General features: G+C 38.4%; 1 long non-coding RNA gene across 2 annotated transcripts in view; it reads left to right on the forward strand.

Annotated features, from left to right (window-relative positions):
• Positions 1-11,264, forward strand: part of LOC125173543 (uncharacterized) — a 150,722-nt gene extending 139,458 nt beyond the window's left edge. For both annotated transcript variants that reach the window (XR_007155072.1, XR_007155073.1), the window contains one exon: positions 10,255-11,264. This is a non-coding gene — a long non-coding RNA (uncharacterized LOC125173543). The remainder of the gene's footprint in view (positions 1-10,254) is intronic.
• Positions 11,265-27,668: the final 16,404 nt, after the last annotated feature.

The following is a 27,668-nucleotide window of genomic DNA, read 5'->3' on the forward strand; positions in this document are numbered from 1 at the left end:
CATTGTTAGGTTGATTCTCCTGCTTCGTTTACTGAAATTCCATCATTTTAAATATGCTTTTCTCATGTATTTCTTTTTTCTTTTTTTTTAATATGAAATTTATTGTCAAATTGGTTTCCATACAACACCCAGTGCTCATCCCAACAGGTGCCCTCCTCAATGCCCATCACCCACACTCCCACCTCCCATCAACCCTCAGGTTGTTCTCAGTTTTTAAGAGTCTCTTATGGTTTGGATCCCTCCCTCTCTAACTTTTTTTTCCTTCCCCTCCCCCTATGGTCTTCTGTTAAGTTTCTCAGGATCCACATAAGAGTGAAAACATATGGTATCTGTCTTTCTCTGTATGACTTATTTCACTTAGCATAACACTCTCCAGTTCCATCCACATTGCTACAAAAGGCCATATTTCACTCTTTCTCATTGCCAAGTATATATAAACCACAATTTCTTTACCCATTCATCAGTTGATGGACATTTAGGCTCTTTCTATAATTTGGCTAGTGTTGAAAGTGCTGCTATAAACATTGGGGTACAAGTGCCCCTATGCATCAGCACTCCTGTATGCTTTGGATAAATTCCTAGCAGTGCTATTGCTGGGTCATAGGGTAGCTCTATTTTAACTTTTTGAGGAACCTCCACACTGTTTTCCAGAGCGGCTGCACCAGTTTGCATGCCCACCAACAGTGCAAGAGGGTTCCCGTTTCTCCACATCCTTGCCAGCATCTATAGTTTCCTGATTTGTTCATTTTAGTCACTCTGACTGGTGTGAGGTGATATCTCAGTGTGGTTTTGATTTGTATTTCTTCGATGAGGAGTGACGTTGAGCATCTTTTCACGTGCCTTTTGGCCATCTGGATGTCTTCTGTAGAGAAGTGTCTATTCATGTTTTCTGTCCATTTCTTCACTGGATTATTTGTTTTTTGGGTGTGGAGTTTGGTGAGTTCTTTATAGATTTTGGCTAGTGTATTTCTTTTTTCTGTATCAACTACTGTGGAGCCTATGGGAGAGAGCAAACCAGGAGCATTCTATTTCTTTCTTTCCCTTTAGCCTTTTTTCTTTTTAAAAAAAAAAATATTTATTTTGGGGAGAGCACAAGTGGAGAAGGGGCAGAGAGAAGGGGACAGAGGATGTGAAGTGGTCTTTGTGCTGACAGGCTGACAGCAGCAAGCTGGATGTGGGGCTCAAACTCAGGAACCGAGAGATCATGACCTAAGCTGAAATCAGACGCTCAACCAACTAAGCCACCCAGGTTCCCAGGCTCTATTTTTCTATTTTTGTGTTTTTCTATTCCTTCTTCTACCCTGTGCCACCTTTTCATTTTAGCTGCCCTTAAGTCTGACCAATGTCCCTGATTACAGTAGGGAATAGGTAACTATCTTCCAAATTAGTTCCATTTCCTTTTTTTTTAAATTTTTTTTTTAGCTTTATTCATTTTTGAGAGACAGAGAGAGACAGAGCATGAGTGGGGAAGGGGCAGAGAGAAAGGGAGACACAGAATCCAAAGCAGGCTCCAGACCCCAAGCTGTCAGCACAGAGCCTGACGCGGGGCTCGAACTCACGAACTGTGAGATCATGACCTGAGCTGAAGTTGGATGCTCAACCGACTGAGCCACCCAGGCACCCCATTTTTTTAAGGAACGTCTTTAAAGTATTTATTTATTTCGAGAGAGAGAGAGACAGAGAGACAGAGAGACAGAAGGGGCAAAGGGAGAGGGAGAGAATCCCAAGCAGGCTCTGCACCCATCAGCGTGGAGCCCAACATGGGGCTTGGGATCACGCACCATGAGATCATGACCTGAGGCAAAACCAAGAATCAGATGCTTAACTGACTGAGCCACCCGGAGGCCCCAATTCATTCCGTTTTCTATTGCTCCGTTGTTTCCTTTCACCATTACAGTTAATGCGATGTATGCTTCTCCATTCACTTGTCATGGCCCCCCACCTGCTGTCCTGTGCTCTGCCTGACTGAACTGCTCTCGTAGCTCTTAGGACCTCCTTCCATCACTTATTACCTTTCACATTCATTCTGGCTTCTTCTGAACATATGCCACTCATCCCCGCATGAACAACAGCTGCCATCCACTGTGATTTCAGGAAGGAAAAGCCCCTGCTCGCCACATACTGAAAAACTAAGAGAGTAATTGAAATATCCAAGCTAAAACTTGAGTTACATTTTTTGCCTTCTGTAAATTCCACTAGGAAATATGCCCTAGAAAGAGAAGAAGCAAGGAGGGAAGGACATGGGCTGATTCCCCAATGTGTGAAGAGCGCTTCTGGACACTTACATGAACATTATTGAATTTATTTCCCACTACAATCCTATGAGACCAGTGTTATTACTTCTAGTGAGGACACAGAAAAGTAAAAAACAAAACAAAACAAAACAAAACAAAACAAAGCAAAACAAAAAACACCTCAGGCTACACAATAAGGTCACATTATGGGGATTTGATCATTCTGATGTTTGACTCCAAAGCTCATGATCTTTCATGCTGTAGCATGTTGTTCTGCATTGTTACTTACCTTTATTATATCATCTGTCTGTCTTGTTTCCTGAATAGGACAGAAACAGTGCACCATCCATTTTATTAGCTATCATAGAATTCAGGAAAGAGTCCTACACATTGAAATTACCCATGAATTATCTGTGGATTGGCTGTCTAACTGCTGGAACAATTTAGGTGCTTGTGCGGCTGTGTTACATTGCTTCAAGCAAAGACACAAACAAAGGGAGCAATCAACGGCAATAAAAGCAACACTGAAAAGCAGTGATACAGTTTCAGTCCGGATAACAGGCAGAGAGCCACAGCACATTCAAACTGGGTACTTGGTGAGAGTTTAGTTAAAGAAACTTAGGAATCGGAAAAGCTGGGTTGACACAAAGGATCAGATGGTCACATCAGGCTCCTATTAGAGATTGTAGCCAGAATCAAGGATGTAGGCAGTCACGAGACACAGGAGAGGCAGAAGGATCTAGGGCATCGATTCTGTCGTTCCACAGCAGATTGGCCATGCATTTCCTCATCTAGGTTGAAAGATGATGTTTTTAAGGGAGAGATCTGCTCCAACAGCAAGGAGCATTTAAGCGTATGAAATATCTCTGTTTTGTGCCCAGATAATTCCATAATTTACATTACCTTTCCGAGAACTATGCCCAGTAAATCTACAAATTCTAGGTTTCTACTCTGGGGTAATCCTAAACTATCATACTTATGGCAGTCTATGCCAATAGTTGATCAGGAGTTGATTATCATGTTTACTGGGGGATTAGACTGGGCTCTTGCCTTCATTATTTTCCCAAGGAAATCTCATCATTAAAGGGAGGGAAATGGATCAGAAGCCAGCTGCTTAATTCCTTTCTTCCCCCAAACCATCAAGGGAACTATTAATTGTCCCTAGGGCAAAGGAAAATGGAGAGGGAACAGGGAAGGACTGTCGTCTCCATGAGTGGGAAGCAATAACAAGGCAGGCAGAGAACTGGAGAAGATAAACACACGTCTCTTCCTTCTATCCCCAAAACTCCAATAAGTGCCTCCCAGTGATCTAAACCAACTAGACATCAGAGGGCAAAGAAGCCCAACGTTATTGACCATACATACCTCAGGGCACAAAACAGGATGCAGAAAGGTAGAGTACATCTGGAAGCCAAACAGAAATTATCCCTGAACAGGTATTTTTTGGAAGGAACTAAAGGATATACAAAGTGGCCAAATCTCACTACATTCTATAGAATCATAAAGTCAAGTTCAAGACTTTTTTCTTCTCCCACAAATGATCTAAAAAAGATATACTTCCAATTGTCTATTAAGAGGATTTGCATTGTATCCTAATTGAGGGTTCAAAGTCTCCTAGGGGAGATTCCATGTGCCCTGTCTGGGTAGCTCAGTCAGTTAAGTGTCTGTCTGACTCTTGGTTTAGGCTTAGGTCATGATCTCACAGTTCCTGGGATCGAACCCGACATCCAGCTCTGCATTGACAACATGGAGAATGCTTGGGATCCTGTCTCCCTCTTCCCCCACCCTTCTCAAAAAAACAAAAACAAAAACAAAAAAACAAAAAAAAAACCCCAAAAAACAAAAAACAACCTCTCCTAGTAAGATCTCCTTAATCCATCCAGTTGCCATTTCATACTTTCATTATTAAAGAAGTAAAATAGCTAGTCCCCTCTTCCAAAACACCATTAATACATGACAAACTTACAGTTGTGTTATTTACTGCCCAGAGCAAGGAACATAAGCCCCTGACACATGCCTATTCACATACTACATGTAACATTGGTCTTACACGGCAATGATTTAAAATCAATTAATAAGTTTATATTAAATAATTATTTCATATCTAGATCTGTCTTAGGTAAAATGGGCTTGCTGATATTGGGGGGAAGGGAGGACATCATTCCTATTTTCAAAAGTTTTCAGGACTCTCTAAGTATCTTTATTGAAACTGGTGGTTTTACTCAATACATTATTACCAGTTCTGTTGTAATTGGCACTGAAACATTTTAGCACTTTACAAGAAACATAGGCAAGCCCACCTGCTCTTAAAATCATCAATCAACAATTAGCAACAGTGTTCAATTTGCATAAATTTTCATTAGAAATACAGAATATATTTTTATTTACATATTTATTTAATTTTTCCTTTCATAAATTTCATGAGAGAATTTTGAGTTCTAGAAGAGATCGGGGATAGACAATGTTTACTGAGGACCTGTAAACATGACCCTTTTCTAGGCATCACGTGACTACCTTTTCCCCTTCTTAAGGCTGACATTTTATCCTTGCTATTGAACTTCTGAGCTTCCATGTTTTCGTTGGTACAGTTTTTATTTCTACCCTACACGGATGAGAAAGTATTTTGTTAACTATGGTGGTGTACAAAGTTAGTTTCTGGAATGATAAACACAAAAACATCTCATCTCTCTATCTCAGGGAAATTAAAAATTTTCATAGCCATTCCACCTGGGGCCGGTTTGCTTTTGTTCGGTCCTTGATGACCCTATAGACAGGATGGGAGAAGTCAGCAAGCTCCCGGTGAGGTCATCATGCTTTTAAGAAGGGCTTATGTGAAAAGTCCCTAGAACAAGGACGCACCGCTGCCCAGCCATCTCTGGAGACCCGCTAGCATGGTAATGAGTGAACTTGCTTGCCCTCAAAGTTAAATGAAAACCCCTTATACTTCCTCCATGAAAGACAGAGATATGAAAGCTTCAACTAAACTTTCCCTGGGGGAGTGAGCTCTGCATAGATCAGGAAAGAAGAGGAAGACGAGGGGGTGGGGGTGGGGGGAGCTGGAAAGAACATGAAGTGAAAGTTTAAAAGCCATTTTGCCAGAAATAAATCATTTTTGAACTTTCTGGGGTGGAAGGATTATCAGAAACGATTGTTCGCCTACAATTTTATCTTCCAGGCTCCCATTCTTTTATCCCCTCAAAGTCTGGATATATATATATTTTTTTCATGTTCAACTATCATTAACCCAACAAAGTCACAGCTGCCACTCTGAGACCTCTGTTTAATGAGAAAATAAACTGAAGGCATTTTGGGGAGGATTTTAAAGAGAATCTCATTAATTTGTTGTTTCTGAAAGCAGTCACCATTAACAATCACTCCATTGCTTCAAACGGCAGAGAAGTTTTATGCAATCCAATTTATTCTGCCCTCTCCCCGCGGGAAGGGTCTGGGTTGATGTCACACCTTGCCTTGTCTTTCTGAGCATGCTGTTACATTTCCCGGAAAACCAGAGGTATTCATATTCTTCCATTTGTGAAACTACTCGGGAGCGATTTCATATTTTATTTAAGGTGGAAAATTGCCTGTAACCCATACAAGAGGAATGGTTGCCTCACTGGGATCCCTCCAGTGACTTGATTCTCCTCCTTTTGGCATCCACGTCACCTGGGGCCCATAGACAGGTCCAGATTTTAAGACCTAGTTTTCTATTCCTGGTTTTGACTCACTGCTCCCAGAACCACCAAACCTATAGACCTGAAAAATTGTTATTTTAGTTTCAGTTCCTCTGCAGAAAGAATTTGCCTCTTGGAAAGTTATCAGAGAGGTGATCTTCTTAGGAAGCAGAAGCAAAGAAGTGGAGAGGGTTAGAAAGAGAAGGGAGGAAGCTAATACAGAGCATGATGCTGAGCTAGTTTTCCCTGGGGGGCATCAGAGCTCAAGCCCACACAAGACACTGAGATGCTTGCCACCGGTAGATGGGAGGCTGAGGCTCCAGTTGGTAGAGCATTGTCCCCCACCATGCTGATCCCCCAGTCCTCCTGGCTACACTTGCTTGTGGGCTGACTTGCCTCCCTCGGCCTCAGGGAAAACAAACAACAAACACCAAACAAAAATTGTGGGAGTGTAGGTGTGAAGAAACCTGTCAGTCCAACTGTACTGAAATCAGGGACAGGAGGGAAAAGAGCAAATCCCTTTGCTGCAGGGACAGTTTGGCTGGCTGGGAGACATCAGTGGCTTCTTGTGTGGTACATCACCACATTGTAGTCCTACAGTGTTTCTTATTGCCTCTTTCAGCCAATGGAATTGCCCAGACTCAAATTTAAAACCACGGTATTAACATCGCACTGTGCACCAGGCAAAACAATGTTGACTTTCAGTTCCGGTTGTGAGTCCATGGAGTTGTGGTACATCATTCATGAAAAGAAAGGCCTCATCTTGTTTTTTTCATTGTGTTTTTTATGACCACTATGGAGATGTTGGCTTTGCATGGTGTAAATATAAAGCAGGAAAAAAATCATCGTGATGCCATTGACTTTTTCTTTCTTTCTTTTTCTTTTCTTTTCTCTTCTTTCTTTCTTATCTTTTCCTTCTTTCGTTCTTTCTTTCTTTCTTTCTTCCTTTGTTGTCCTTTCTTTCATTCTTTGTTTCTTCCTTTCTCTCTCTCTTTCTTTCTTTCTTTCTTTCTTTTTCTTTCTTTCTTCTCCTTCCTTCCTTCCTTAATGTTTCTCATTGATATTTTCTCCTTTCACTTTAGAAACCTCCTTATCTCAACTCTCCTGGCCTTAACATTGTTTCTTCTTCTCCTTCTCCCCCTCCTCCTTCTCCCCCTCCTCTCCCCCTCTCCTCCTTGCCCTTCTTTTTTATTTATTTATTTTTTAATTTTTTTTTCAACGTTTTTTATTTATTTTTGGGACAGAGAGAGACAGAGCATGAACGGGGGAGGGGCAGAGAGAGAGGGAGACACAGAATCGGAAACAGGCTCCAGGCTCTGAGCCATCAGCCCAGAGCCTGACGCGGGGCTCGAACTCAGGGACCGCGAGATCGTGACCTGGCTGAAGTCGGACGCTTAACCGACTGCGCCACCCAGGCGCCCCGCCCTTCTTTTTTAATACATGTGCTGCCAAGATGAGCATGCCCCCTACCCCCCCTTGTCCACCTCTCCTTCCCCTTCTTCTTCTTAAAGGTAAATTTGCAAAGTTTAAAATCAAATTCCACCTATTAATAAACAATCTTGATTCTGAGCACATGATAATGAAAAAAAATAACAAGAGTTTTAGAGTCATACAAGGCTGAGTTCAAACTTCTTTGGGCCAGTTATCACTAATAAAATTTTTAAATTTTCTTTGTTGTTCTTTTCTTTTTAAGTTCATCCTTATTGAATGCATTAGTAGTGCGTTTTTACTGAGTTGATTTCACCATGTCCTTATGCGACAATGTGTTTATTCGTTTTGTTGTTCACTGACATCAACTGTTGTTTACAGTTTTTTGAATATTCTAAAAAAAACCCTGCTATGATCTGGTTATTTTCAATTATTTAATTAAAACAACTTTAATGGTTACAGTTATTAATTGAAGATATTTTCCATGTCACATAGTAAAGAAAATAGTTTTGAGTGAAGCATTAGTCACAAGAGCTCACGTTTTGGTGTCTGGATGGCTGATTCTGCCATCAACCCTTAACCTTGCAGGTATGGTTCTGCCCAGAACTAGCAGGAAGTCTCCTGTTCTCAGAGCGAAGATCTTTCCCATATCCTACCCTCTTTGTATCAAAGTACTTTACGTGGTGCATTAGCCATTGTTTTTTTTTTTTTCTTTTTTTTTTTTTTTTGTCTGCTGATCAAGAACAGCAAGGCTTGTAACTCACAAAACATCTCCTCTCTTTTGTTATGGCAACAGCTTGCTTCTGACAGATGCTGTACCTGCAGATTTCCTTATTCTGCTCTTTCTTGACACTATGACATTTAACAGGGTTCAGACTCTGTTTAGTGTCTTTCTTCCTCTCACCAAGCTTGCTATTCTCCACTAGAGTCATTGGCTTTGCCTATTAAATTATATGACTTCCTGGGGAACTCCAGGTTTCATCTAGTCTACAGGAAAGAATAATAAAGATCATTAACTTTTGAGGGCTCACTATGCAACAGACACAGTTCGAAGCACTCTGCACATAACGTTTCAATTACTCTTCACAGCACCCACGTGCGGTACCCCATAATTATACCCAGTTCACATATGAGGAAACAGAGGCACAGTGACTAACACTCCCAAACTCCAATGTCTATTAAGTGATGAAACAGGGATTTTAGCTCAGGTGTACCAGCTTTGTTAATCAAGCACTGCCACTCTGCAGAAATTTGTGGTACAATTTGTACAGTATTTGGGACTTCATTTTGTGGGCTGTATTTCTGAGATAAAATAGATATACCTATTTCTTTGAAGATAGAGTTTTATTTTCTCTTCCTTTTCATTCTTTTGTTTTAGATAATATCAAAAAGAGAGGCAACTTTCATTTGCCATGTTAGCAAGCAGTTTTTGTATTTATTCATTTATTTTCATTATTTTGAAATTTTATTGAAACAACTTTATTTGTATTGACATATAGTTGACATATAATATTATATTAGCTTAAAGTGTAGAACATAGCACTTTGATATTTATGTGCATTGTGAAATGATCCCCATCATAAGTCTGGTTACCATCTGTCACCATACAAAGTTATCAGAATATTACTGACTATATTCCCTGGGCTTTACTTTAGGCCCCTCTGACTTACTTTATAACTGGAAATTTGTACCTCTTAATGTGTTCTATCTTGCCCCCACTACCCCTTCTGACAACCACTAGTGTGTTTTCTGTATTTATGAATCTGGTTCTGCTGTTTGTTTGTTTCTTTGCTTGTTTATTCATTTGTTTTAACTATACAAGTGTATATAAATTACATCATACAATATTTGTCTTTCTCTGTCTGACTTATTTCACTTAGCATAATACACTGTAGGTCCAACCTTGTTACAAATAGAAAGATTTTATCCATTTGTTTAAAGTTTATTTATTTTGAGAGAGAGTGTGTGTGTGTGCACGCGCACGCACGCGCACACACACACACATATATATATATATATATATATATATATATATATATGCATGAGCGGGGGAAGGGCAGAGAGAGGGAGAGAGAATACCAAGCAGGCTGCATGCTATCAGCACAGAGCCCAATGTGGGGCTTGATCTCCTGAGATCATGACCTGAGTTGATATCACGAGTCCCACATGCAACCAGATGCCCCAAGATTTTAATCTTATTAATGGCTGAGTCATATTCCATTATGTATATATGTATGTGTATATATATACATAAGTATTGTGTGTGTGTGTGTGTGCACGTGTGCGTGTATCACATCTTCTTTATCCATTTATCTATCAATGGACACTTACGTCGCTTCCATATCTTGGCTGTTGTAAATAATGCTATAATGATGACAGGGGAGCATATGTCTTTTTGAATTAATGTTTTTATTTTCCTCAGATAATATCCGGATGTGAAATTGCTGGATCATATGGTAATTCTATTTTTAATTTTTTGAGGAATCTGCATACTTTTTTTCCATAAAGTCTTCACCATTTATATTCCCACCAACAGTGCACAAGGGTTCCCTTTTCTCCACATCCTCACCAAAACTTGTAATTTCAGAATTTATTTTTTTTTCAACGTTTTTTATTTATTTTTGGGACAGAGAGAGACAGAGCATGAACGGGGGAGGGGCAGAGAGAGAGGGAGACACAGAATCGGAAACAGGCTCCAGGCTCTGAGCCATCAGCCCAGAGCCCGACGCGGGGCTCGAACTCACGGACCGCGAGATCGTGACCTGGCTGAAGTCGGACGCTTAACCGACTGCGCCACCCAGGCGCCCCCAGAATTTATTTTTAATGGCATCTGGAGTCCAGTGGAAGTAGTTTTGGAATTGCCCAAAAGGGACAGCCAGTTTTTTAACTCTCTAATTGGGACTTATGTATTCTGTTTACAGATATTGGCAGGTTAAAGGCCAGGGAAGAAAAGGAAAAGCATGGTTACTATCCTCTGGTGCTTATACTTGGTTTCTACAACGACAAAGAATTATTGCCCACGATACAGCAAAGGCCACAATGCGGCAAGAATTCAGACAAGTCAAACTATCAGGACCAGTTCATATCTCTCCTGGTTGAATATTTTCTCCAAAACGGGTGGACTACTGGCTGAACTCATTGGGGCATGCAAGGAGAAGTCAAGAAGTGAGGGGTCTGAATTCTCCAACTGCAAACTGAACTAGAAATAACACATATTTTCAACAATATATTCAACATTTATATACAATATACAATTTCTTGATTTGTCATTTGCTAACCAGGCAAAGAAAAAGAATATCTGACAATGGAAATAACTCAAAGGCTAGAGTTGATGATAGAACTGACCGTCATCTTCCAGTGTCACCTTTGAGGACTCTCTTGTCTCTATAAATGAGGATATTGTTTATCCGACTTAGCTCACAGAAATCATGAAAGTTACCTCTGACATCAGATATGAAAAGTCTTTAGAAAAATAAGTGTTACCATATTTTTTGAAAGGTATGTTCTAGTTGGCAAAGCATTTTCAGATGCGTTATTTCATTAGGGTTCTGTGAAATACGCCATGAGTTAAGGAGAAGTAAAATAGAGGCACCTGGTTTATGTGGCATCACAGAGATAAAAATGCTGTATCTGAATGATTCAATGAATCTCATTTATTCACGTTATGTACAGGTGAAGTCTTGAACACATGTTGAGAGTCTAAAAACCAAACACCCCCAACTATGTACTAATCAGACACTGTTGGCCCCATTGTGCTGCTAGAGAAACTGAGACTTCACAAGGTGAAGTCGTTTTCATGTATATCAAGTGAGCAAGTGGTAAAAGCAGCAGGTGAACCTCGTCCTGCTTAAAAGTTCCCCATATTTCCACTCTATCTTGATTTATGATTTAATTTCTCCTTGCAGTAATAGAATTTAGCTTAGGTGCACCGATCTCTAGACACCAAAGAAATGATCTTTTCCTTATAAGCTTATCACTGGACTTCATTTTTAGTGTCTTGTGTCACTGTTCATTTCTTAGAGGCCAAACAAAACAAGCAATCTTTTCCTCATATCATTTTTAGCCGAAGGAGATCCAGAATCAAAAAGAATTCAACAAAATAACACAGCAGTAAGCAAAACAACTTACTATGGTCCCTTTTGTAGTTTAATTAATGGATGTGGTTTTCCTTTAACTGGCAAGCTCACCTCAGACAAGGCAAGAAATATCTAATACTTCTCTGCATGATAACTGAAGGATAATTTTTTCTAGGATGTCATGTACTGATGATAAAACTTGTTTAACAGGATAAATATAATTGATGTGGGGTTAGATGATGATACCTTTTACAAAAATAAATGCTTATTTTCACAAAATATGTTTACCCAGCAAGTAATATAGGAAGATAATGAGAGAGGCTAAAGTTCACATTAGTACAAAAATTGACTGGAGTTGAGTGGCCCGGATCTCCCTTGGTTCATGAGGCCATGGCTCATACTTTTCTGAAGCATCAGTAACAGAGGAGGAAAACCTCAGTGTGTCAGGCTGCAGACTAACTTTCCTCAAATTTTCCAAAGTGTAAGAAGGAGTCAAGAGGGATATGAACTCTTGTTTGGAGAGGCAGAATTTCTCAGCGAGGAGTTGGGGGGGGGGGGTAATTAGCTCCAGAAACTTGGATAAGGGGCTATTAGAAAGGCAAGGGAAGTTGGGAAGGAAGGAAGCACATATGTTGTTTAATATCCCTCTGTGGGATGAACATGGAAATGGAACCGTGTCATTCCCAGTTTGTACTTTGTAAGTGAAGATTTTAGTAAATTTTGCAATTGAAGTAGCATATTACAAGCACTCATTGAATATGGAAAACTAGACTTTTTGCAAAGCAATGCCAAAAAGGTTCATAAATGAGATGCTGATTGCTCCCACAGTAAGACCAAGGTATGATACCAAAGTATTACATATTTTTTTTCACCCTCCATTCAAGTCTTGACCAAGGGCATGGAGAACAATTCTTTTGTTAGTACGTTTTCATTTAGTATATGAAGTACAACACAATGGTGTAATTTTCAAAATTGAACCTGCTCAAGGGATCATTAGCATTAAACAAAAATGTCTTATTTGTCAGAATACGTATTTGTAGCCTCAAAAAATATACTTTAGGCTAAACCAAATAAGAAGGAAAAAATAATCATATATCTATATATTGTTTTATTTATTGTCTTCTAATTATTCATTTCAGAACTTTCAGTTATATAGACTTTAGATTTTAATACACTTCTGAAGTGTGACTGAATCGCACAGGTTAACCAGCTATTCTTGGAAACAGCAATTGTCAGCTACAATGTTCAAAATCCATGCATAATTGCCCCTTTATGAAGAGCAATGATTTCCACAATTACAAGATAGTGCAACTCAACCCAGTTTCTTATAAATGCAATGGGACACTTGTAAGAATATACCATTGATATGAATCCACTAACAACTGCAAGATCAACAAAATGTGTATTATTAAAGCACATGTAAGAGGTGGAGTTGCAGAATCATCCCAGAATTTATCATCAAAAGCCTGGATTCTAGTCTGCTTACAGTACTTACTTTGCCTTGGAGAAAGTCACTTATTTTCCCTGAACTTCAATTTCCACACTCAGAAAAGGAAATTCCTTCTAACCCTGATGAGTCATGGGCATTTTTCATGGCCCAAAACAATAAATGAATAAACCTACTCCCTCCATTACTATAGTAATGGAAAATGCTCAAAGTTGGAAAAGGATATTTGTTATTCTCCAAACTATATATCTATTATTCTTCATAAATTTCATAATGTTTTACAGTATTATGGGACAGACACTTGCCAATAAAGCCTAAGTGTTTCTTTGTTCTTAGAAGCTTAACACTTACAAGGATAATGACTAAAACCATGACTGCTGTGCAGGTGCAAGTAAACAAAAGCCTTTGGATATGGGACATGTTTGGTGATGCCATGAACATTAAATCAAATTATTTAGCTGAAGACAGAAAGGCCAGAAAGTGAATATCTAAAGTATACTCTGAGAAAAAAAATAAAACAATCTTTGCCACTAATACATAGTAGTACATTAGGCATATAGAATACTTTTTTAAAAAAGTAATCTCTATGCTCAATATGAGGCTCAAACTCATGATTCTGAGCTCAAAAGTCACATTCTGTACTGACTGAGACAGCCAGGTGACCCTAGAATATTTCTTTTTTTAATGTTTATTTATTTTTGAGGGAGAGAGAGAGAGAGGTACAGAGCATGAGTGGGGGAAGAGCAGAGAGAGAGAGAGAGAGGCAGAATCCAAAGTGGGTTCCAGGTCTGAGCTGTCAGCACAGAGCCCGACGCAGGGCTTGAACTCATGAACTGTGAGATCATGATCTGAACCAAAGTAAGATACTCAACTGACTGAGCCACACAGGTGCTCCTAGAATACTTCTTCTTAAGCAGATGATTCTGCTGTATTGAGACATGGGGAGAATGTATAGGGATAGATTCTAGGATTTCTTCCTTTTAAACAAATTCGTGGGATATTGGACTAGTGATAGTGAGGTGAGGTCATTACTAGCAACAGATAAAAATGCTTAAAGCTAAAATTCTTATCAAAGTATTATGACTTTCCTGCAGGGCTAAAATTAAAACAAAAAACCCCACAATGATCATCAAAGTAATAGCTATTAGTTGCTGAGCTCTTTCCCAGGGACAAAGAGACCAGAACTTCATATATCTTATCTCTGTTACTCATGACCACCTTTCTATGAGGTCAGTATTATTATTGCCCCATTTTACAGCTGAGGGTATTTTTCTCAAGCCTAGATAGTTTGTCTCAGGTCAAATAATAAATAACTTAAGTAGGATTTTACTCTAATTCATTGTAGCTTCATGATCTGAGTAATATTATATTATCTTCTCTGTTCATACTCTGAAATAGTGATCACAAACTAAAACAGAAGGTAGAAATTTTTTGTGAAATTATGGAAATAGGAACACATGTTCCACTACTTGGTTGCTTAAACTCCTCATGAGTCAAAGACAGCTATAGTAGAATAGCAGATTTAGAGGTTCAATGAGAATACGAAAGAAAAAAAATCGCAGGGTTTGCCAGATGAGTGACTATCTCCATGAGATACATTTCTCTCTGAGAAATAAATAAACACATATGTAGGAATCCGAGATCCAATAGCCGGGTAACAAGGCCAGACTGAGCACCGGCCAGAAAAACAACAACCCGGATGTGCCAAATGCCAGTTTTTCTGGGAAATTACGAGACTGCAGAGGGGAAAAGCTACAAGCACATGACAGAGAATAGGTAAAAGTCGGTGTCCATGAAGTCCTAGTGTTTATCTGATGCCTCCTGGCACATGCAAAAAGGGAAAGTTAAATGAAGCAAATAGCAACACGCATTTCTAGCTCCTACAGATTGTCAGGAGGTGGACAAAAGTGAGCTGACTGGTAATACTCGCAAGTGCACGCACAAACACACGCACACACGCACACACACGGTGGTAAGGTTGGTGGGGCTTCAGCCTCCCAGCTAGTCACTTTACTTGCCTGAGAATGGGAACTCAGACTCTACAGAGTCAAGATTAAGAATCTGCTTATTTCTCAAAAAGCTCATTATTAGCCTTAATTATTTCCCTTAAGTGAAGATAAGCCAGAGTTTCAATTAAGCACATGGATTTGTTACATAGCAGTGCCACATTGCTATTACATGACTAGAGAGAGTGTGAATATAGCTATTACATGACTAGAGAGAGTGTGAATATAGCTACTTAGAGGCCACATACACACATAATACCATTCAGCTTTATTGGGAATGATGCCTTTTACTTAACCAGTTTTGTAACTGATCTAGTAATACATTTCAGAGCCACCCAGTCTGACATGGGGGACTTCTGCAGGTGAGAAAGAAAGAAAGAAAGAAAGAAAGAAAATAAAAAAGAAAAAGAAAAAGAAAAAGAAAAAGGTGTATTTAATCTCATCAAAAATGTGCTCAGACAATTATAATTTATGTTTTATTCCTCTGAAATGTTTTTAATTCTGAACATATTCTGCTCTTAAAGAGAAGAATCTTTTTTTTTTTTCTGGGCCAGTAAAGAAAAAGAAACACAATATTAACTCCCCAAATTAAATCCTGGGATCAAAAGATAGACTCTTTCCTGGTGTTCACGTCAAATATCCTGTTTGTTTTTCCTTAGGACTGGAGATCATTTACCACAAAACTATTTGAATGAAATATCTGGAGGCAGTCTGTTTATTGTCTACAAATGTGCGCATGTATTGTTTTAGCAAACGATAGAAAGAATGTGTCTCGTTTTCTCTAGGCTTCCTCTTTAGGACTAGAATTTCTCTGCGATCATAATCATGGTGATGAGAGTTACCAATATAACTATGATTTATTGAGTGTCTACTATGGATGAGATCCTCAACACATATGACTTCCATGCCTCACCAGAATCCAATGGTCTGATTAGAGCCATTATCTCCCTTTACAAATGAGGAAAGCAGTACCCATTAAAGTAGTTCCTCAAGCTGAGCAATGGCAGGGCAGGGCTTATTTGAACCCAAGCATGAAGAACTTCGCACTTCGACCTTTTGTCCCGTCTCATGCAGAGCAGTGCGGCTGTGGGGTTTCGTCTCTCTTTGAACGTGATGAGTGACACAACGGAATAGAAAAATTTGTATAAGTAATACAGTGGAATCTTACAGCAACACATTCAAACACCACTCTCTAAGATTAGCAACAAGAACAATAAAATCATTTCTTTATTTTCTTATGAAGAATTGTCTGCAGAAAAAGAATCAACTTGTCAGTCTGCCTTCTTAGCCAAAAACAGATAGATGTCTGTCTCTCTGGTGTCATTTGTATTATTTGTGTTTATTTTGTTTGTTGTGTATGTTCTCAGAGTATAATATTACTCAAGTGCAAAGTGAAGACAGGCTGGTGTAGCTCATTCATTAATTTTCACAGCAGTTGGTTCTCTGCTGGCATTTAAAATTAATGTAAGGAGAAGTTTAAAAAAATTAGCTTCATTTCAAATCACATAAAGCACTATGATACTCTAGAAATGCTGCAAACTGATTAAATTGAATTAGTGCCAGATAATCACCCAGCAAAAGAGAGAAATATTAAACACTATATATCCCAGGCAATTTCAAAGCCCTGTCTTTTAGTGTTTAAATGTTATATAGTATCAAAGACGACATTCTAGTTAATACCACGTGATAACAAATGCACTAGAACAGAAATGATAAATACATGGTACCTCATATGGTAGAATAATTCTTTGGACAGTCTTGCTAATAAAAAGTGTAATTTGTAACTGTATATATAAAGAAGCCTAGAAAGTTTAAAGGCTGTATTGAAATTACCTCGTCCTCAGAAGGACAAGAAAGTGAGAGAATATTTTTGCCTCATGACCTGGTCAGAAGAACATAATGAACAGAGATACTGCTAACAGAGTATACTTATTTGTGGACAGATCGATAGCAGCTTTCACTTTTTTTAGGTTCTTCTATTAGAATAACTGAGAGCCCTTTCACCTTGTAGGATAAGTCAAAACAAATAGTCCATTTTCTTCTGGCCAGTGCAAATCCATGGACAACACAGAATTGGATTTATTTGACAGAACCCTTGAATACCAAAAGAACCTTGAACTTATTTATTGCTCTAAATATTATAAAAAACAATTTTCAATAATATTTCTTTCACTGCTATAGCCCATCTGAACAACCTTTACATTTGAGTTAATTAAAATCCTTGCAACTTTCACACTGGTGACAAATTGGTAATAATTCTGCATAAAATCCTTATGTTGTCTGCATACCATTCCCTATTTTTGATCCAAAGTCTGATTTCCACTGTATATTTTATATTTTAAATCCTAGCTCTATTTTCCTCTTACCTTTGATTTTCAGCTAAGTTACCCTAGATAAAAGGGTGTTTTAGAAAGTGGAGAATGGATTCGCCTTCAGTATAATTCTACATAAACACTGAATATCATTGAACATTTATGTTAAGAACCACAGACCACCCTTCAGTTGTTCTTGTGCTCAGGCGTTCACAGTTAGATGACACATCATTGTTTCTAAAATACAGCCACAGGTTGGATATTCCCCATTCTCCCATCCTGTCTTGCATATTTCAGACTTGCAGCCCCCATAATCATCATTAAGTCCATTCCTTAAAAATCTCTCTCTCTTTATATATATGTATATCTATATCTATTAGGTATCTAGATATAGATACAGTTATCCATTAAGTAGGTAGATAGATAGATAGATATCATAGATTGAGATATAAATATGTAGGCATATCTATAGATAGAGATATTGATAGAAATATATAGATACATAATTGCTTATTTTTCTCTGGAGAACTATGATAAATACATAGACATTCCACCTCTAAGCTGGCTTAGCCTTATGTATATGCTTCAGTCTATTCAGGCATCCCTTGAGTGAGGCTGTTACAGGATTGTCGGGTCCTGGTTCCACATAGTTATCAGGTCTTCTGAGCTTTCAAGTTATTTTGCCCTCCCTAAATGGCCCAATATCGAGTAGCTCCTCTAGTTCTACCGCATTCCCACTCTCTTGACCAAGCCCTCAATAGTAAAAAAGTAGTTTCTATCTTATATCCCTGCCCACTGGCCAAAGGGAGATTTACTATACGACTGAGACCTCCAAGCTTCTAGCTCAGAGCCCTCCAAAATGATCCTTCCCATGGGTCTTTGAAGATTTTAACCAAGGATACTTAACTGTAGTTGGAATAATACCAGAGCTCATAAGCAAGTATATACGTTAAAACCAAATGGTGACCTTGACCTATAATTTTATTGCACCCAACATTTCTGTGAGAGGCAAGTAACAGCCCACTGACATTAATGAACTTACTGAATGCAGACATAATGGTACAACTAGTACTAGGCACATATATATGCATAGCCCAGGATTAAAAACAAACAAATTTGGTCACATTCAAGTTGGATAGTGTTATAGGAGTTATAAATGCGGCAGACTAAGATTTCTTCATCTTGAGTTTATCACACGTTAGGAAAGTCAAAAACGTTAGAACAAGAATCCATAATGTAAATATGAATGTGGCTTTGAACAACTCAATCCAAATAAGGGTAATTAATCTTAATCTTGCATTCCAAGCAAGTATTTTCATCTTTGAAGATGTAATGTAAAAAATGCATCCATAACTTTAGTCTACTGTGTTTTCTACTTACTATAAGCTAATATTGATGGTGGAGGTTACTTAGGCTTTTTTTGTATCTGTTTGCTTAAGTTTTGGGGGATGTGAAAGGAAGGAAAAATTAGTGGATAGATATCAAAGTTGATGAAATCATGGAAATGAGTACTAAAAATACCTAAGGGTTTCCCATGGGCCAAGCTTTTATAAATTTCTGATGGCCAGTCCTCAACCCAAAAGCACTAATGTCAATCTCTGTGGGGAGGGGACTGAGACAGATATTCAAGTTTTTAAAAGTTCTGTGAGTAGTTCTAATGTTCAGACTATTACACCACAGAGCCCTGACTCTTGGAAGCATAGAATGTATGTCAGAAGGTGCTTTTCCCCTGAGGTTCGCATATGGAAAAGCCAAGTACCACGTGCATGGTGAAATCTGGTCATTATGGAGATGTGTGGATGAAGAGGTTAGCTAAGTGATATACTTTATGCATGATGCCTGATACACTCGTGATGGCTTTCTAACAACCTGTGTACTTTAGAAATAAAACCTCAGAACCCAGATCCAGTCAGACAAATCAACAAGCCTTGTAAGAGGGAAAGGGAAAGCTGTGAGATTGAGATCACTTGCCTACTGAGGCAAAGGGGGTTCAGGAGAACACTGGAGAGAACGGAGTACCTGCCTGAATACTGGCATTCCAGCAACAACAGCCTATTTGGAAATAAGACCTATTCTCATCGAGACAAAAAATTAATTCAAAACATTTATGGCTGTTGATGAGCTTCTGAAGAGGAAGCAAGGGTATCCCTGCGAGGTTGCAACCAGACAAGCATCGAGTGAGTGGGTGCTTCATCCCACCATGTGCTCCCAAAGTGATTCCTTTCAACAATATATAGATAATATCTTGAAATAATGTTTAAGATGATAATGAGAAGTTAACTGAAGTATGAAAAAAAGTCAACTAGTTCATCACATGATTGACACAACAGCAATGAGACCTTGAGTTATGTAGAAAAGGAGTCAAAAGGTGTTGCTTTTCAATGCACTAGCTTTTCCACCAACCAGTGGGGAAAGCCTGTCAGCCCCTCCCCCCAACTAGCTCTGCTTCTAAGATTTCCAGCTTGATGTCAGAAGGTGAGTTTTCTTCTGGAGATATTCTGGTTGGTGGTAAATTTAAGAGTTCACTGGGTCTCTAGTATTGCACAGATTTGAGATCTTACAAGGCTTCAAGTGTCAGAAGGAAGCCAGGCAGAACAAGTGTGCATGAGCTGGAAATGATGGCCGTGGTCTGTGAAATACTCAGCTCAAGGTGCTGGCTAAAGGCTTCTACTAAGGTAGAGCCACTCTAGTGGCAGTCTTCTATCACAGCATCAGCAAAGAGAGGCCTCCACACACCATCAAAAACCCACAGCCTCTTAGAAGAAAAGAAATCACACAGTTCTGAGTTTAGATACAAACTGGAAAATCTGGGCACCCATTATGGGACATCTAGAAAGGGAGTGTGATCATGAATGAAATAAGTATCATGTCTACGGAATGATTTAAAATATTAAGGACATGGGGCACCTCAGTGGCTCAGTTGGTTGGGTATCCAGTTCAGTTTCGGAGGTCATGATCTTGTGGTTCTTGAGTTTAAGCCCCGCTTTGGGCTCTCCACTGACAGTGTAGAACCTGCTTGGGATTCTCTCTCTTCGCCTCTCTCTCTTTCCTCTTCTGCTCATGCATGGTCTCTCTCCCAAAATAAATAAATAACTGAAAAAAATTTAATGACATATTGATGGTAACTATTATACTGAAAAGAGAAGAGAAAGTTTTAAAAGAATGCCCTTCCTATTTTTTTTTTTTTTGCTATTGTACTCTGCCCTTTTGTGGATTAATACTGAAAATGAAAGGACCTCATATTTACAGAAGCTATGAACATCAAGTGCAGGTCACTGCTCTGGAGTGAAGTTTCCCAGGGTAGGCAAGACAAATGCTTATATCTCTTGAAAGTCGTGACGTTATCGGTTCCATAAGAACAATTGTACTTAGCACCCATCTGCTCAATTTCAGAAAAGTGTCATATAAAGGAAGTTTAACTGCCCTAGGTACTTGGGAACACCCAAACTTGTACAAGATCATCCCCATGAAAAAGGACATAAGTATGTCCAGAGACTAGCATCAACACCAACAGATAGATAATACACAAGCAGTGTGGGTAGCAATTTGCCAATATATGCAAATATTTAAATCCATTTTTGTAACATTCAACTTATCAGCACATGTATAAACAGACTCATTCTAATATTTTAAAATTCTAACTAATTGGCATGAGTTTATCCAATCAAATTTTAATGCAAAATTAAAGATCCTTATGGTGATGAAAATGTTCTGTTTCTTGACTTTATCACTCTCAGTATCCAGTTGGTGGTATTGTATTACAGTTTTGCAAGATTTTACCAGTGGAGAAAACGGAATGAAGGTTATATAGGATCTCTCTGTGTTATTTTACAGCTATATGTCAATCTACAACCACCTCAAAATTAAAAAGTTAAGTGTAAATATTAATTCTTATTTATATTCAGTTCTATAAACTTTTACCAATCCCACAGTTCTACCACCACCAGAATCAAGATATGGAAGAATCCCTTCACCTCCATCATTTCCCCATGCCACTTTCTTATGAAGGGTTTCCTCCATTAGCAGCCCCTGACCATCAATGATTTATTTTTTGTTCTATATTTTGCTTATTCCAGAATATAATAATGTATTTCCTTTTAGTTCTGGCTTTTTTAATGTTTATTTATTTTGAGAGAGAGACTGAAGGGCGGAGGGGCAGAGAGAGAGAGAGAGAGAGAGAGAGAGAAGGGAGAGAGAGAATCCCAAGCATGTCCCACGCTGTCAGCTCATAGCCCCACTCAGGGCTCAATCTTATCAATCGTGAGGTCATGACCTGAGCCGAAATCAAGAGTTAGATGCTTAACTGACTGAGCCACCCAGGACAACCCCCCACCCCTGCCATCGTTTTCTCTCTCTCGCTCTCTGTCTCTCTTTCTCTTTGTTTCTCCCTCCTTCTCTTTCCCCCCATGCCCTTCCCCTCACCCTCTCCCACCCTCTTCCTCTTTCTCCTTCTGTGCTTGTGACAGCATCCAGATATGCAATGTAGCCTTCCATTACTCAAATACTACATAAACAAGCAGTGTCAGGTTTATTTGCGGCCTCCAAGCAACACACTTATATCCGAAATAGTATATGAGCGCATTCACTGGAAGGTAGACTTTAATGATTTTCATCATTTAAGAACCCCTCAAAAGACTTGACAGTATGGCTTCCCATCAATAATAAATATACTGCTGACTCCTTCATTCCTGAAAATTCAGGCATGAAGCACTGGGCTTGACTTTTGTAACATTAGTTCACATTAAACAGATCCCAAGTCATATTTGATGGAATTAGATTTCTGAGAAATGATCCTTCTGTGTCTACCTTCTTTGAAGACACATTTGTAGAAGGGGTTTAGAAATTGATTTGCTACTTCATGCACCCACTGTGTTTTACTACTTTATGTGTCCTGTTTTGGGGAGATGTAGAACTTTACCGTCGAAGTTCTTAATCAGTTGTTAGAAAAATTAATTTTCAAATATGTGATTTTAATCAAAAGCAGAATATAAACTGGTCTGCAGGCATATCTTATGTCCTTATTCGAATGTCATGAGCTTTAGTTTTGAATTCAGTATTGTGGGAATTCAACACTGCCTTCAACAAAATGCTAGGGCCCAAACACTAGCAGATGGGGTTTTCAACATTTTGGTGTATAAAATATTCTCACTTGTCATTGAGTTAAATGTTTTTTTTTAAGTCATCTTCCAAATACATTCAAATGCATTCAATTTACCTTAGAGGAATAGCTTCAGCATCAGAAACTTTGCTAACCCTGAAAAGTGGCTAGAGAAATCAAGATAAAAGACTCAGTGTCTGTCTTCAAGGAACTCATAGTCCAGCAGAGAAAAGGAACAAATAAGCAAATAATTTACTGTATTTTCTGATGAGTGGCAGATGTTTCCAGGGGAATCTCAAACAGCACAAAGAAGGGACTTCTAACATGATATGCTAGCTGTCACATATTTTGGATCTGATATCCCTGCACTGGAACTTGACTCATACTAAATGAAAGGAAAAATTATATCATGCATTGAAGGAGAACATGAGAAAAATTGGGGATTTCAAGTGGCTGGAATATAGAGTGTTGAGAGGATAGAGGGAACTGAAAACAAAGAACGATGATGCCATATGAATCACACAGGATTTGAAAGGTACATTGAGGGCCTGGACGAGATTGGTGAGTATTATTTTGATTTGACTACACATTTCATAGCAGTGCAATGTTGTTGTTGTTGTTGACCAGAAACAAGCAGCCTAGGAACAGTCAGGCAAAAGGAAGATGATGGGAAGAAAGCAATGATAAGAGTTTTGATGTTAATTTGTTGGTTAACTGGTTAGTTAGAAAGATAGGTTGTGAATCCCACTCCATGAGGTCAGTCTCAGGAGGTGGGAGCCACACAATCCATTGCAGTTGGACTTCTGCATCTTTCACCATCCTCTTTAATAAAAATATTCTTTTAAGATTGTCAACACCTCCATTTTTTTAGAAATGAGCTGTCCATACTGTTTGAATCACTGGTGATAATACAAAGATCCCTGGGTAACTACAAAAATTCAACTTTCAGGGTACATGTGTGGCTTAGTCGGTTAAGCGTCTGAACTCTTGATTTCAGCCCAGGTCATGATCTCATGGTTTGTGAGTTCAAACACCACATTGGGCTCTGCACTAACAGATCAGAGACTGCTTGGAATTCTCTCTCTCCCTCTCTCTCTGCCCCTTTCCTGCTCTCACCTCTCTCTCTCTCAAAATAAATAAATAAATAAACATAAAATACAAAAATTAAAAAAAAAGGTCAACTTTCATGAATTCCTTGATATGGTGATGATTCATTCTAGAGCACAAACAGACATAAAGCAGAGCTAGTTCAGGCTTCCCTTTGGGAACCAAAAGTGGACAAGAAGAGAAGGCAAAGTGTAGAAAACAGAAAACCTAAACTCAGAGACAGAAGAAAAAAAACAGAGATGGAGAGTAGACAATACAAAACAGAAACCAGGTACAAATATCAAAACTGGCAAGAGAAAGTCCCATTAAAAACTTGATTTTGGAAACTTTCTTTGATATAGTTTATTTTCTTTTCTCTTGCCCTGAATTTTAAGGAATGCGAAGAAGCAAAATATATGGGTAACAAAGAAAATTTCATTTCGATGGGTTAGAATTTTGTATATCAAAACATGACAGAATCAAGAGTGTGTTACTGCTCTCTGCAATTACTAATACAAAATATTCTCTTTTCTTGGAATGAGTTCATTCTGGAGGATATAAGAATAAAAAGAGCTTAAAGCCTAGTGAATAATTTTTGGTATATGGTCATTATTTTCTACATCCTCACCATGCATGAGAAACTGTAAACTCTAGCATAATTAGAGAACTGTTTCCTCCTTGACAAACTGGCTTATGAAAACTGATTTTACATATCAGATAAGCAATTTCAATTCTTAATGGAACAGAATATAATAAATAATAAATTTTAATAACAAAATAACCCAGGGCTTAATTAAGCCATTTAATGTTCAGAAGGCACTCTTTTTGTCTTAGACTGCTTCATGTTCGTTATCAGGGATATCAGTTGATTTTGTTTGGAAAAACTACAAAAAAAAAAAAAAGTAACCCACAGAAAATTATGATTGACAGGATACTAGACAAGCCACACTTTATTGTGAAATTCGTTGGATGGCATGTCAAAGATAACAAGGGACTTCGAGATTGAAATTATCAACATCTCTTCTACAACTCTTTAAGCCATTGCCCATGTATCCTGCCATATTACAACCAATTAATTACACATTGGTATCTCCTTCTTTACCCTGGGCTCCTTAATAAGGAGTTCTTATTGTTTATTCCTGGGTCTACCGCTAAACTTCAAATGGAAGTTCTTAATCAGCATCAACCTGAACTGATTAGCAAAAATCAAATGAACAACATATGTGCATTGAAAAGTGAGATTGGCCTATTAAAATGGAAGAAGATGAAGGGATGTCTACAGAGATACAACAAAGCAAAATACCCTATCAATTTGTTTTGTACTCAGTGAAACTGCTAAGAAACAAAAGTCAGCATGGAACAACAGCAGGATAAAAAGCTGATGATACTTTTTATGCCGCTAATAGCTACCATATTGAGAGCCTGTGCCACCAAATGCCTGATCAAGTTTGGATCTAGCAGAGGGCTCTGGTAAGTTCAACCTGCAGGGTGGCATTTTATGTATGAGTGCTACAGGTAAAATCTCCATCTGGAACGTCCACAGTAAAATACTCAACTCCAAAGACTAATGAAATCTAAAGATTATGTAATCTTTAGAGTGTTCCCGCTGCCTCTACCTTTTTTTCTTTTAATTCATGTGTCTGGATGTTTCTCCGGAGGTCTAATTAAAACCTAAAGAACATAATAAAATTGAAATGCTTCTACAGAAATACATTTGTTTCTTAAAACACAAGAAACTCTATAGAATAATAGGTTACGTGTAAAGTATCGTTAGAGAAGTGCATAGGTATTTGCCATTTATTAGGCAAGAGTGGGAAGGGGACCTGCTGTTATTGTGTGGGTTGGTGGGTTTTAAATTCAGGTCTAAATACACTGTAGTGATGAGCAATTTAGTGATTAACTTGGGGGGGGGAATGAAAGGATCACAACTATTGTGACTATCGAAATGACGTGAGTTTGATTTTGAACAATGTTTGAGCCACTTCTGCACGTGTTATTAAAAATAACAATTATGGTAACAATAGTAAACATTCTATAACTGGGGGAATTTTATTGCTTCAAAGTGCCAACACATCCATCTGAGTTGATTCTTGTAATATACTGTGGCGGTAAGCCTGGAAATCCCGGTCCTGACCATTTTATGAAACTCAGAAGGACAGGTGTAGGGCGTGCAGGCAGAAGAACCCTGCAGCAGAAGATCAGCTTGTCAGTAGTAGGTCTGGAAAGTCCTTTGAGACTTCTCTGTACTCTCAAGGGACGGAAGAAAAGCATTAACATTGCATCTATACTTATAAGGGGAGAAAACATTTTCTGAGTTAGTTCCCATCCCTTTACTAAAAACCCTCTGACTCTACTACTTTGTCTCCATTGTTCCCTTAAAAATCTTCAGGTTTTCTATCTCCCCTGTCTCCTATCAGGCTGACATTCTTTTGTCACCTAGTTAATTCATTAAAAAATAATCGTGAGTAGCCTGTACATGCTGGGCATAGGTCTAAATGTCAGCCTAGTAGCACTGGAGTTACTATTTTAAGAAACTTAGAATTCACATTAGAAATATCTGCCCTCGGGCGCCTGGGTGGCTCAGTGGATTAAGCGTCTGACTTCAGCTCAGGCCCAGCTCGAGTGTTCAAGCCCTGTGTCGGGTTCTGTGCTGACAGTATGGAACCTACTTGGGATTCTCTCTCTAGCCCTACCCCACTTCTGCTTTCTCCCTCTCACTCAAAATAAATAAATTAAAAAAAAAAAATTTCTGCCCTCTTTTCCCTCTCCCTCAAAGCTCTAAATATGCTATATTTTCATAATCTTAAATATGAAAGAATGTTCTATTTTACTTATATTTTTATATGAAGCATGTTTTAAATTGTCATTTAAAATTTATGCTCATGTGTCTCGGTATGTCTACATGTAGAAATAAAAAACAAAGGAGAGGGGATTATTTTTCTCCTATACCTTCCTTAATGATAATTTTTCCAGTAAAGAGAAAAAAAGAAAATCTTCTAATATTATTGTCCATGCTATTTTATGTGATTATTTTATTAATAACATAATACTAATCACTTAGTATTATAATAATATCTTTCTTTATAAAAGTAAAGCTATAGCAATTATATCTCTAGAAATGTATCATAAATCCAGAAAAATGTAAGTCATACATTCATTATGAAAACATATAGGAAATGAAGAGATACAGTACATTACTCTCTAAGGAGAAAAGAATGTTCTTTGGAATTTTATTCTCTTTCATCTCTCTCTCTCTCTCTCTCTGTATATAAATATTTGTGTATGTCTTACATATATAGATGAGTGTATGGATTTGCATTTATTTATACACATCCATAACACATATGTGCATACACATATGGATTATACATAGAGAATGAAATGAATAAGGATCTTTCTATTTCAATATGAGAACAGCTAACAGTTGGCTATCCAGAAAATGGATATTCTCAATTTTGGCTCACTTTTTCCACTCCATTGCTTCATGTCGGCCACTGTATTTTTCCTGTCAATAACATGTGTACATAGCAAAGACAGAAAGAGGAAGAAAATGATGACTTTTCTATAAATCTGATCTTTTACTTCTTTAAAAAAAATTTTTTTTAATGTTTATTTCTGAGACAGAGAGAGACAGAGCATGAGCAGGGGAGGGGCAGAGAGGGAGGGAGACACAGAATCAGAAGCAGGCTCCAGGCTCTGAGCTGTCAACACAGAGCCTGATGCAGGGCTCGAACTCACAAACCGTGAGATCATGACCTGAGCCGAAGTCGGTAGCTCAACCAACTGAGCCACCCAGGCGCCCCTGTTCTTTTACTTCTGACAAAAGTTTTGAAGGTAGAGAAGTTGGTGACTGAGATAAAGTTGAACATTTAACTGTGGTTGGCATGCATTGGTCTCTAATAATCACTCCCCTCTACAGATTACCAAAGGCAAGAGTCTACCCAGAGCTTTCTAGGTTCCTCCCATCTCATTACTTCATTCATTGCTCTAAAACTTTAGCTTCAGAAACTGGAAAGAACATTCTAAGATCACCCACTAATCACTGGAAGTTTAGGGGCTGCATTTTTTTAATTTGATACACGAAAGAAATTACAACGACATATCTAGCCCTGAGTTGTGAGTCATAAGTAAGGCAGGTGGTAGTGATTAGGTAAATTCATTGCCATCAAGCCCCAGAATACAAAGAAGAATTTTTTCTGAGGAATGGTAATAATTTTTAAATTCTTATAAAGATAGCCATGAAATTGCTGAAAAATGAGATTAAAACTTTTTTTTCTCCCAGAACTTTCAACTTTCCTGAGAATATTTTG

This window comes from Prionailurus viverrinus, chromosome C1 (assembly GCF_022837055.1).
Source record: "Prionailurus viverrinus isolate Anna chromosome C1, UM_Priviv_1.0, whole genome shotgun sequence".
In the NCBI taxonomy this organism is placed as follows: Eukaryota; Metazoa; Chordata; class Mammalia; order Carnivora; family Felidae; genus Prionailurus; species Prionailurus viverrinus.